General features: G+C 36.2%; 1 long non-coding RNA gene across 1 annotated transcript in view; it reads left to right on the top strand.

Moving 5' to 3' along the window:
• The window catches only part of LOC138189209 (uncharacterized), a 305,032-nt gene extending 293,163 nt beyond the window's left edge, over positions 1 to 11,869 (top strand). The window contains exon 3 of the long non-coding RNA XR_011175968.1: positions 11,629 to 11,869. This is a non-coding gene — a long non-coding RNA (uncharacterized LOC138189209). The remainder of the gene's footprint in view (positions 1 to 11,628) is intronic.
• The last annotated feature ends 221 nt before the right edge of the window (positions 11,870 to 12,090 follow it).

Genomic DNA, 12,090 nt, shown 5'->3' with positions numbered 1-12,090 from the left:
AGATGAAGGCGTAGTAATGCTAACTTGTTCAAAAAGTAGAAAAAATGTAAGCGAACTACCTTTGCAGAGGTATGTTAGTTACTACTCTATATTATATACAAAATAATTATGATATTTTATTTTAACTGTATTGTTTGCAAAGATAAGGCTGTATTCCATTCGGCTACAAGGTTGAAATATTCAACACAAAGAAGATTTTGATACTACTCTTGAATATGTGCCTGAATTTAGTCCATTGCGCCAACAAAATATTCCTCCAAATATGAATGATGAAAATGTATTTGGAGAAAATACACCAACACCACCACTTTTACAGGACACCTCCAAGAGGAGCAATTTTAAATTCAGAAGAAGCAAAGGTGTTTGTTTTACTAAAACATTACGGATTAGGTCAATACGTGCCTATATTTCTCGAACCAGAAGTAAATATATTATTAAATTATGTGTGTTATATATATGTAAACTCTCTAAGAGTTCAAATGCGGATAAACAAGGGGACTTTCTCTGTTTTACGGACAGCACGGCTTCTTTTGTTTCACGGACAGAGCGGCTTTCCTTGTTTTACGGAGAGCCATTTTCAGAGACACGCATTTCCCAAACGGACGGACAGAGATCAACATCGGAGATAGACAAGATCACAGAAGAAAGAGTAATTATTTAAAACATTGAAGACTGTCGGAGAAAGAACGGCAGCTCAGGACGTTGAAAATCGATTCTCGATTTTCAGGAAGACATTGCACAGAACTTCGTATTTATTGTTTACTGTTATTAATTGGTTGTTGTTTATTTAATTATTACTGTTATTGATTGTTGTTAATTATTAATTGTTGTTTACTCTTGTATTTCATTTAAGTATTTTCACAATAAACTCGATTTTCAGAATCGATCCCTGAATTATCCTAGAATTGAACCTTATAAATCGATTTTCGCTACGCCATGCCGCTGAAAGTTAACTTACGTATCGTCATGAACGAGAACGCGAAAGGGGAGAAGCTAGAGAGCATAGAATCCATAAGAAGACCAGAAGACGAAGTATACTACATTTTTCCACGGAATATCAAGCGAAAAGCTACCATCAGCAATTATTCCGTTCAGCAACAGTGAAGAAGTCCGCAAACAGTCTAACCAAGGTAGGCCAGTATAGAAATGTTAAACTCACGATGGATGACGAGACAGCAGCGCTTTATATCGATACAGACTTAAACTTCGTATTCCAAGACATGTTCCTAGACGAAGCAGAAATTACCCCCACAAGGAAAATAAAGACGGAAACCGAGAAGTCCAGTCTGGACATGGAAAGACTTCTAGAAACTCTCCAAAAACGAGATAAGCGTGAAAGAGAAGAAATAAACTTTAGTATAAAACAAATTGATGGAACTCAAGAAGCCACAGGCTGGATATCAGAGTATGAAGAAGAATGCAGTAAATATAAAATAAAAAGTGATGAGGAGAAAGTAAAATGTTTAAAAAAGTATTTAGAGAAAACAGCAGCAAGATGGTACCAAACGAATCTGCTGAAAGCTGAAGGACACAACTGGGAAGACTGGAAGGATGCATTTCTCTAAACCTTTAACAATAAAGGTCCTTCAGTATTAAATGTTTTTGTCTTTGATCTCTTTCTTGCGGTAGCTATTTTTAAATAGAGAATATTATAAGCGATGCATAAACAGTGAAAGTATAAATAAAAGAAAAAGTAAGCTATGATTCTTATGATTTGAAATATATATATATATATATATATATATATTTAATACAATTTCAAATATATATGTAATACAATTTCATTTTACTAACAATAAGGGGAATAAAACAAAGAACAATTAGTTAGATGCGGAAAATGTTAACTTTATTCAGATAAAATAAGATACATAATACAAAGTAATGTTTAATTAAGTAACACTTAAAATACAAAGAAAGCCAAAAAAATAGAGAAAAAATGTATTTGATTAGTTTAATATTATGTTTCTGTTTGTACACTTAATTTAATCGATACATGATACCATACATCTTAATGTGTGTATGTCATTGTTAAACAATTATAAAGTATATTTATATAAGAGATATGAATAAGCTAATTTTTACATGTGTATGCATTACGCCAAAAATGTACGGGTAACGGCCTTGACTTCTCTTCGGCAAATGATGCACGTTGTGAATGCTGGCGAACAGTACTGACAAGTTGCTACATGTCCACAAGGTAGGAACGTAATAGTCGCTTGTCGTTCCGTGCAAACTTTACACGAACGAGCATCTTTCAATGCTCGATTTTCTTGCTCCAGAGCAGCTAAAATAGTAAACAGTATATTTAAATACAATATATAATAGAATTTATTATATGTATACGGATTTCAGACAAATTAACGAATCTGTGTTTTTATTTTTATTACTTACCTACTTTCTCAGCGAGAGCTATTTCATTAGTATCATTTTCACTATTGGATCTATCAGGACTCTCATCTGTAATTTCAATTGGTGCCTGAAATAAATATAATGTACATAAGTATATATTCTAATTATTAATTATACATATGGTTCAGGCTTTAAGTTTTTGTACTTACTTCCGCAGAAGTTTCATATAACTCCTGGCCTGTTACATTATTGACATATTCCCAGCCCCGTACTGGTAAAAAATGACCACAGCTGGGAGACGAAATCATATGTCTCTCCCATGGATCCTCTTCCGATCTCCAATTTCCTATTGTAATTCCACAATGGTAACAGGTAGTGAAATCATTTATTCCGGTGTAGAAGAAGCCTGCATGGGCTAATTCTTCACTTGTCTGTGTCATATATGTAGGCCATTTTGCGAATGAATTTAATCTGGATTCGTAAGTAGCGTATTCCAATATTGCTGCTTTCATAACATCTTTTAGTCCCAAACGGCTGAGATCATATGCCGTCGGGTTTCGTGAAAATCGATGGTCATTAAAATCAAATGACTCCTGATAATGTAAACCATAAGGACAAGATATATTTCTATTTCTTCGTCTTGTCCGTAGAACTTTAGCTGGATCTGCTCCCATTGGTACATTATTACAATGTTCATTGCGGATAAATCTGCACTCTGGAGAACGCATCTCATGAATTTGCATGGGAATATCACCCACAGACCACTGACTTGCCAGCAATTGACATTCAAAGCACCTTACGATATCCGTCTCGCCTGTATAGTAGAATCCTGCAGCTGCAAGACTGACAGGGTCAATGAAAGATACAGGCCAATTTCGAAAACTCGAACGTCTTACTGCTTCAAAACGAAAATCAGCATAATTTTCTTGAACGTCACGCGGCATTTCTATCGAGAATATCTGTGGCATTGTCCACGTCGACGGTATCGGTGATGTTAAATCAATCACCCTTGCTGAAGGTTTAGGGGATGGTATATCAACCATAATTTCTGGAAGTACCATGGATGTTGAAGGTACGGCTAACTCATCCGCCGATATTGAATGAACCGACGGATTTGAATCATCTGACAATGTCGAAGGAACAGCCAGTAATTCTTCATCTTCTGAAGATTCTGTATTATGTTCCATCAAATATCGGAAGTTGATTGTAGGAATCATTGTATCCATTTTAATTGTAATTTATTGCGCCTTTAAACCTATTTAAAAGAAGAAGACATTGAAATTGAATCTACTAATTGTAGATGACTTAAGAAATATTATACGTGTACAATTGATCAAACAGAAATGTAAATACAGACAAAACCTACGAATATCAGATGTTCTCGTTCCGCTTCAACAGCTCTCCAATTCTTCAAATGGAATCTTGACAAATATTTAATATCTTATTCTTGTATATTTTATATTTTTAAATTTACTAAAACTGCTCAATCGTACGAACGAGCCACACAAACTCTTCGAACATCAGTGTAATACTGAACCTTGCTGCTAGTATGTACCGAGAAGCTACTACCTGTTTTCTACAAATCTTATCCCTACCCGCAGTACTCGGTAGCAATATAACCATTCAATGCACTATAAGGCACACCCACTGCGCAGAATGGGCAAGTTGTCGCCCAATCAAATTTCATCGATGCTCCGGCCCTTACTGTACTGTGTAAAGTAAACGATGCTCGCTAGGTACAGCGTTAAAATACATCTCTTATTTACTCACATTCGAAAATGATGCCGCTTTTGAAGGAATTCTTATTTGCTCCGTTTTTACTTGGCAATATTAACACGTTGTTTAAAATATCAGTAAAAACTGCTACGGAGCCTAGAGAGCCAAAGCGAACGACAAAAATTAACAATTTATTATTAACAGATATAATAAAAGGGGGAATGATAATAGATGCTTGCTATTAGCTCCTAATAGAGTTTTCGTAATATCTCTAGTTCGACATCGTCTTCCTACAATTCTTACCGGAATCTCCATATCGTTCTGCTTCAGATTTGCAATATTCGACAAATCCTAATCGGTACATTATTTCGTTTCAGGGGCCCAGAGTCCTAATCCGGCACCTGTTTCCTTGTGGGTATAATATTTAGTAGAAGGATAATTGCTGTCGTAAACAGTATAGTCTCAATACTCAGATTAGTCTTTGGTAATCATTACTTTATGACACCCTACACCTTTTGGCGTATACCCTGCCTCGGTATTAATCATCGCAGATTATAATTTAATTATGTTTACAAATGGGACGTTTTCAGCAGTTTTTCAATATGTGAAACATCTGACTCGGGGTTTCTGCAGGAAAATTCAACCGTTTGCATCATATTCAAAATTTATTTTGAGATAAAGTTCCCTCGCGATGCGAATAGTAAAACGCTGTAGCATTATGTTATTTTACATTATACATATTATATCATATTATATATATCATATATATATTATATATTATTATATCATATATATATTAATACTTTTATTAAAAGTATTAAAAGTGTTAATTGCGTATGCACGAGATGATAGTAAAAACGAAGAATAAACATATTCTGGCAAAACGCAATATACTAAGCTTGAAAAGCAGTAATATCTTGAAGAATTACGAGGGAAACGTTCTTGTCTGACAACTGCAAAAGAGTATCGATAAGTAGACGATATGTCTATGTTTTGTTAATAACAATACTGAAATTGCTAAAGTGAGTCCATCATTCTCATAATTGAATTTTCTGGCAGCTCTTTATATTCGTGTACAATGTAACGGCGTATATACGGTATCCGTTTACTCTCATATCGCTTGTTTTTCTAATTTTTCTTTATTTTTCTCCAGCATCCTGCATTCGTCTTATTGAGATAAATGTCATGTTGGTATGATCACTAGTTCCCACATCCAGCGTTGGTGCAAGTGCTTGACATTCTCTTCCGTTTTTCCACGTCCGTCACGTCTTCTTTATCTGAGTATCCCGTGTGTTATAAATGGCTGTACAAGGTGGTGAAATACACAGCATATAAAACTAATCTGTATGAATCAATTGAATATCAAAACCCAAACCAATGTAATAACAGCTTTAAACAGCATCTGAAAAACGATAACGTCGAAGAAAGCAACTTGCGATTAAAAGAGTCGTATGTCGAAAAATGCATTGGTTTATTATAAATTAATATAAAAAGATTACTCTGAACATTTTTCAATGATTTTCTACGCAATAATAGAATAATTCTATATAATAATTTTCTCCGTTTTCGTTTGTAACATTTACATTTTTTTTCATTTCTACAGTTCAAAAATCTCGCTTTACATTCCATTCGGAATTTTTTCTCAAAAGACGATATAAATATTTTCTCCCACGTACTTAACAAAGGAAGGTTAGAGGTGTTCGTAAACGTTTGCAACATTTCTCAAATTTTTTAACAGCTTTCCTGGGAAACATATTATATGACAGTTAACTAATTTTAACAAATATGCATTATGTACTTGTATGTGCAAATGAAATAATGTACATGCACTTAATTTAAAGAAATGGTCAAAAGTGTTGAGGTTATTCGATGTGTAATCAGAGAAAACTAGTGGATAAATTGAAAGGCAGAAAATATATTTAAATATAAGTGTAATTATAAATAAGAATACAATTTGAGCTGGTCCAGATTCGCACGCTAGCTGTGTTACAAAATAACTGAAAACCCAAAAGCCAACGTCGCCTGTCTACTGTTTATGGTCTGACTTCGTCGCAGTCTTTTGTCTACGCGCTGTCGATGGCTTCAGTGCTTGAGAAACTAAAAAGACCAGATGTAGAGTTTTCTTATAAGTGGTGACCGCTTCAACACCCTCCCTAAAACTCTACATCTCCACAAACAATTATCTCAAATTTACAAATTATCTCTTAATATTTTTCTAACTCTTGTCGTAAATATCTGAAAATCAATTTGTCGATGCCTCCACAAGTACATTTGCCAGACGCCTTTCTCTTTTTCATTCAAATTAATTTATTACAAAAAGAATTCTGGAAGACTAAACAGATCGTGTAGAGTTTTTCCTTTTTTTTTTTTTTTTTTTTTTTTAGAAGTGATAACCACTTCGACACCCTCCCTAAAAACTCTACATGCCTACAAAAAATTACCTCTTAATATCCTTTTTATTTTTCAAACCTAACTTTTGTCTTAAATATTCAAATCTTGGTTTTGGCAACGCCTTTGTACATATATCTGCCAGTTGCTCTTCGCTTGTTACATACGTTACATCAATTTCGCCTCTATTGTATAAATCTCGCAAGAAATGATATCTTACGTCAATATGCTTACTTCTTTGATGGAATTCTGGATTCTTAATTAATTTGACGGCACTAGTATTTTCTACATAGCATATACTTAAGGATCTCTATTTTACATTCAAGAGATATTTTCTTTAGCCACATAATTTCTTTCGCTCTTGAGGCTGCACTGACATACTCAGCTTCGGTCGTAGATAGAGCTATACATTGTTGTCGCTTACATTGCCATGTGATGGCCGCATTCGCATACTTACATACAACGCCTGATGTCGACTTTCTTGTTTCTTTGTCGCCTGCATAGTCAGCATCGCTAAAGGTTTCGAGACTGCCTGCTTTTGTATATAAGAGTCCCATGTCCGCGGTCCCTTTTATGTTGCGCAAAATTCGTTTGACTAATTTCCACTGATACTGGTTTGGATTCTCTAAATGTCTCGCCGCTATATTTATTGCAAAACTAATATCTGGCCTACTTACGGTTTGTAAAAACATTAAGTTCCCTACGGCTTCTCTGTATGGTGCGTTACAATCATTATTGCCATTATAAACACTGTTTGCCTCATTCATATTAAATTTTTCTAATATTTTTTCGATATATCTACTCTGATGAATGAATATTGAACCATCTTTTAATCTTTTAATTTCAAGTCCAAGAAAACTCTTGACTTCTTTGGAACTCGTAATTTTGATTTCTTTATTTAAATCATCGAAAAATTTATCAATTAGAGATTCTTCTGAAGCTGCTACCAGTCCATCGTATACGTATATGGTCATCAACATTAATTTGTTGTCTTCGCTATAAATATAAAAACAAGGATCTGCGTTACTCTGATAAAATTTTAAGTTTGAAATATATTTTGTGAAACGTTCCGTTCAACTTCTTGGAGACTGCTTTAAGCCATATAGGCTTTTTAGCAATTTACAAACGCGATTCGTACCATCATCATAACCTTTAGGTTGTTTCATATAAATATCTTCTTTCAGACCTCCATATAAAAATGCGGTTTTAATGTCATACTGTCCGAGGTGTAAATTATTTTTGGCTGCAATACTGAGCATTAATCTAATTGTATCAAACCGAGCAACGGGACTATAGGTTTCCTTATAATCTACGCCTTCTTTTTGTGAACACCCTTTTATTACAAGTCGCGCTTTGTATCGTTCCGAATTGTCCGGATTTAGCTTTACCGTTAAAACCCACCTATTACTAAATACCTTCTGATCTTTAGGTTTTTCTGCAAGAATCCACGTCTTATTTTCATGGTGCGATTTCATTTCATCGTTCACAGCCGTTTCCCATAACTCTTTCTTTTCGGAACTCATCGCTTCGTTAAAATCCACCGGTAATTTTTCCGCTACGTACGTTACTGGGCTACCATAAAAATCGGTTCGTTTGATCTTAGCTCTATCTCTCAATTGTCTCACATTGTCGCTATTTCCAGGAGGTTGTTCTTCGTGTTCACTCTGTGCACTTTCATACGTACATGCTCTATCGCTCTGCGCACACATATCTTCGCGCTCGACAATTTTCGGTAAACTTAAATTAATAAATTTCGCACTTTCTAGTTCGGGCTTAAATATTACGTCACGGCTTAATATTACATTTCTTACTGTTGGCGCATACACTCGACACCCTCGTGCGTCATCTAGATAGCCTACCAAATATCCTTTGTTCGCCTTTTTGTCAAGTTTTGTCTTCTCCGCAGGTATGTGTGCAAAGCACTCAGTACCGAAAACCCTAAACTTTTCTAAATTTGGCGGTTTCCCGTACCACAGTTCATACGGTGTTTTCTTGTCTTGTATCGTCGGCCCGGTCTTATTTATGACATGTACTGCTGTGTTCATGGCTTCGGCCCATAAAAACAGCGGTAGATTTGGTTTCGAATATAGCATCGATCGGCCTGCCTCTACTATTGTTCTATTTTCCCATTCTGCGACACCATTCTGTTCAGGAGTGTATGGGACGTTAATTGTGTGCCTAATTCCCTGACTTCTTAAAAATTCTTTAACTTCTTTATTTTTGAATTCTTTCCCTCCATCACTATGAATTTCTTTAATCTTATCGTTGAATTGATTCTCAACTTCCAGGCAAAAAGTTTTTAATTTTTCGATTACTTCTGACCTATGTCGTAAGAAGTAAATCTTTGTGAATTTTGAAAAATCATCATTAAATGTAAGAAAATACAATTTCTTGCCTAATGACTCGACTTGTATAGGTCCACATACATCCGTATAAATAATTTCGCGAGGTTTATTCGCACGATTGATTTTCTCATGAAAACTCGATCTATGCTGTTTCCCGTACGCTCAACCTTCACAGAAAAAGCTACTATCCTCCACGACTTTCATATTCGAATTCTTTAAAAACTCTTTAACATGTCTGTTGTTTTGAGGACATAGCCGTTCGTGCCATAACTGCAATGTGTCCGCGTTTGACTCTGCTCTATTGCTAAAATTACAAACTGACGGTATGATAACTCGCATAACTATTTTATACAAATTTCCGATAACAGAACCTTTTGCTATTATTTTCTGGTTTTGTAAAAACATACAATTGGTCCCTTCCTTTAAAACACAGAAATCTATGCCCCTTCTCGCAACAGATCTAATGGAAAATAGGTTTCTTTTCATACCTGGTACGTACAGAACATCGTTCATTGTACATGTTACCCATTTGCCGTCCACAAAAGTCTCTACTTTGATTGTTCCTTTGCCGCACGCATTCATGAACGTAAGCCGATCTCTATCTTCACCGTGTTATCGAATTCTTCGAAGACGTTGAACCATTCCCGTCGTCCTGTCATGTGATCCGTAGCTCCTGAGTCGATTATCCAAACATCAGGGTTTGCCGCTTGTATGATTTTGATTTCTAGGTTCCTGGTTGTTTCTACTGTTGCTTCTTTTATTATTTTTAAAACAATTTTTACTGGTGTGGCCTTTCCTTTTGCATATAAAAAATCTAAAGCAATCCTTCTTTAGATGGCCAACTTTTCCACAATTGAAGCAGCTTGGTCCTTGTTTCTCGTATTCACATTTGCTTGACTGTTTCTGCTGTTCCCTTTTATAATTGTTACTCTTTGTTACCAGCGCCACCGATGTTTCCTGGTCGTCTTTCTTCCATCTGGTTTCTTCTGTCATCAGCCTGGTACTAAGCCTGTCTAGGGTATTCTTTCCTTCTTCCACCGAATCCCACGCACTGTGAAAATGGTCAAATTTGTTTGGTAACACCGATAAAATGCGTGTTATCAGCATTTTCTCGCCAATTTCACTCCCAAGGGCTTTCATCTTCGCCGCTATCACTTCCAACTTTGACAGGTTGTAGGCGACATTTTCAGATTCTTCCCATTTAAAATCGAAGAACTGCTTCTGGACCATATTTAGATTCTCATCTGACTTCATGTCATATACTGTATTCAACTTTTTCCACATTTCATGTGCTGTTGTGCAACATAAAGGAAGATCCAACGGTTTCTTTCCTACTGAAGTCACGATTAATTTTCTCGCTAACCGATCTGCTTTCAAAAATCTTTCACGAGCGATTTCTTTCTCCGCGCTGTTACCTGGATGACACAGATTCCCTTCACACACGTTGATCAGGTCGTCATCTTCCTCCAAAAGTGTACGCATAACAAAACGCCACTGGAGCCAGTTTTCTTCGCCGCGTAACATCTCGATCTTCGCACTTGCTGATTCCATTTTAGCACTATCCCTTACTTTACTAAGCACAACACTTTAACAATTTATTCACTTTACGTTGCTGCCTTGCAAGTTACAGCTCTGGGCCCATAACCTGTTGAGGTTATTCGGTTTGTAATCAGATAAAACTAGTGGATAAATTGTAAGGCAGAAAATATATTTAAATAAAAGTGTAATTATAAATAAGAATACAATTTGAGCTGGTCCAGATCCGCACGCTAGCTGTGTTACCCAATAACTGAAAACCCCGAAGCCAACGTCGCCTGTCTACTGTTTATGGTCTGACTTCGTCGCAGTCTTTTGTCTACGCGCTGTCGATGGCTTCAGTGCTTGAGAAACTAAAAAGACCAGATGTAGAGTTTTCTTATAAGTGGTGACCACTTCAACAAAAAGTTATGAAATTTCGTCTCAATACACCCTTTACTTTCTTTACTAAACTACGCAGTTATTGTGTATGTCAAAAGATGGCACAAAGTACAAAATTCCAATCACTTGATCTTAGCATTTAACTATGGTCGGTTGACTCCTATTACTATTTATTAAAATTGATTTCCTCAAAATCTAATATAATTTATCGAAATATAATTTTCCTAATCAAAATAATATATATGTCGGAGATGAAAGGACATCGGAGGTTTCCCTTTGGAACTTCGGGAAAATCCCTTAACACCGTAATCTAGATTTTATTATAGGCGTAATTAAACAATTGCCGTCATTCGATCCGATTGTATTTGTTCGAGATTTGTGATAATGAGCTTGGGATCGAGGCGACAACCAGTCGCCGAACGTAACCGCGGTCACGGGTTTGTCTAACAAAGGTACGGAATAATTCTATAGCTCTCCTTAAAAGAAATATTTGTGACGGCACGCGACAGTAAACATTCCAACGGTTTGTGTCCCGTGGCTCGTCACACGCAGACCCTATTCTTCGAGTAAGATGATTGCCAAATGTCGATGCGTCTTCGCAGTACATGTTAGGCTAGCCTGAGGGCCCGTTATAAATCATAAGATTTGGTTAACTATAGTCCTTCAGACAGACAGTCTTTATCCCAACTACAGGAAGATAGGGGAGACCTATTCTTTGAACGAACGGCGTCTCCCACTAGCAACTTTCCCTCGAGGGCGGCTAGCATCTTTTTCTAACCACCGATATGGAGATTGACCAATTAGCAGCAACGTCAATTTCCCTTACTTTCTGAACGAAGGCTATTCTCGATGAATTCAATGATCTCTTGTCCTTGGACACAAGCCACCATAGTTTTCCTCTGTGGCATCACAGGAACGGAAATTCATTCTTTCTTCCGATCTCATCGACGAAAAGAGTAACGCCTTACGACCAGTGAATATTACGCGTTTTATTAACAAAGAGTCCGACTTAGATTTTGTGAGCACGTACGTCTATCATTCCGTTGACCGCGGATTCGTTGTTGAACCTAGGATCATTGTCATTAGTTTCTCGAGTATCTAATTACCACGGTTGCTTGTCCAATTCTATGATAGTCGCATATGCACTAGTCAATGTCTTCTCTATTGCATAACGACAATGTATAATTCAAATGGAGATTCGTTTCACGCCCCTAACTCTGATTCTAATCTAAACCCGACATACATATATTTGATCAATTTTCATATTTACACTGACGTTGAACGACGTGTATCCGTAACGATTTATCAACGTTGGTGGTAAATTGCGCGAGACGAAGGAACGTAACCTGGAGAAAAATGTTCATGCAATAAGAAT

The sequence above is a fragment of the Bombus flavifrons genome, unplaced genomic scaffold (genome assembly GCF_040668555.2).
Source record: "Bombus flavifrons isolate JBK064 unplaced genomic scaffold, iyBomFlav1_principal scaffold0019, whole genome shotgun sequence".
NCBI classification, from domain to species: Eukaryota; Metazoa; Arthropoda; class Insecta; order Hymenoptera; family Apidae; genus Bombus; species Bombus flavifrons.
This window is presented reverse-complemented; position numbering and strand designations above follow the sequence as displayed.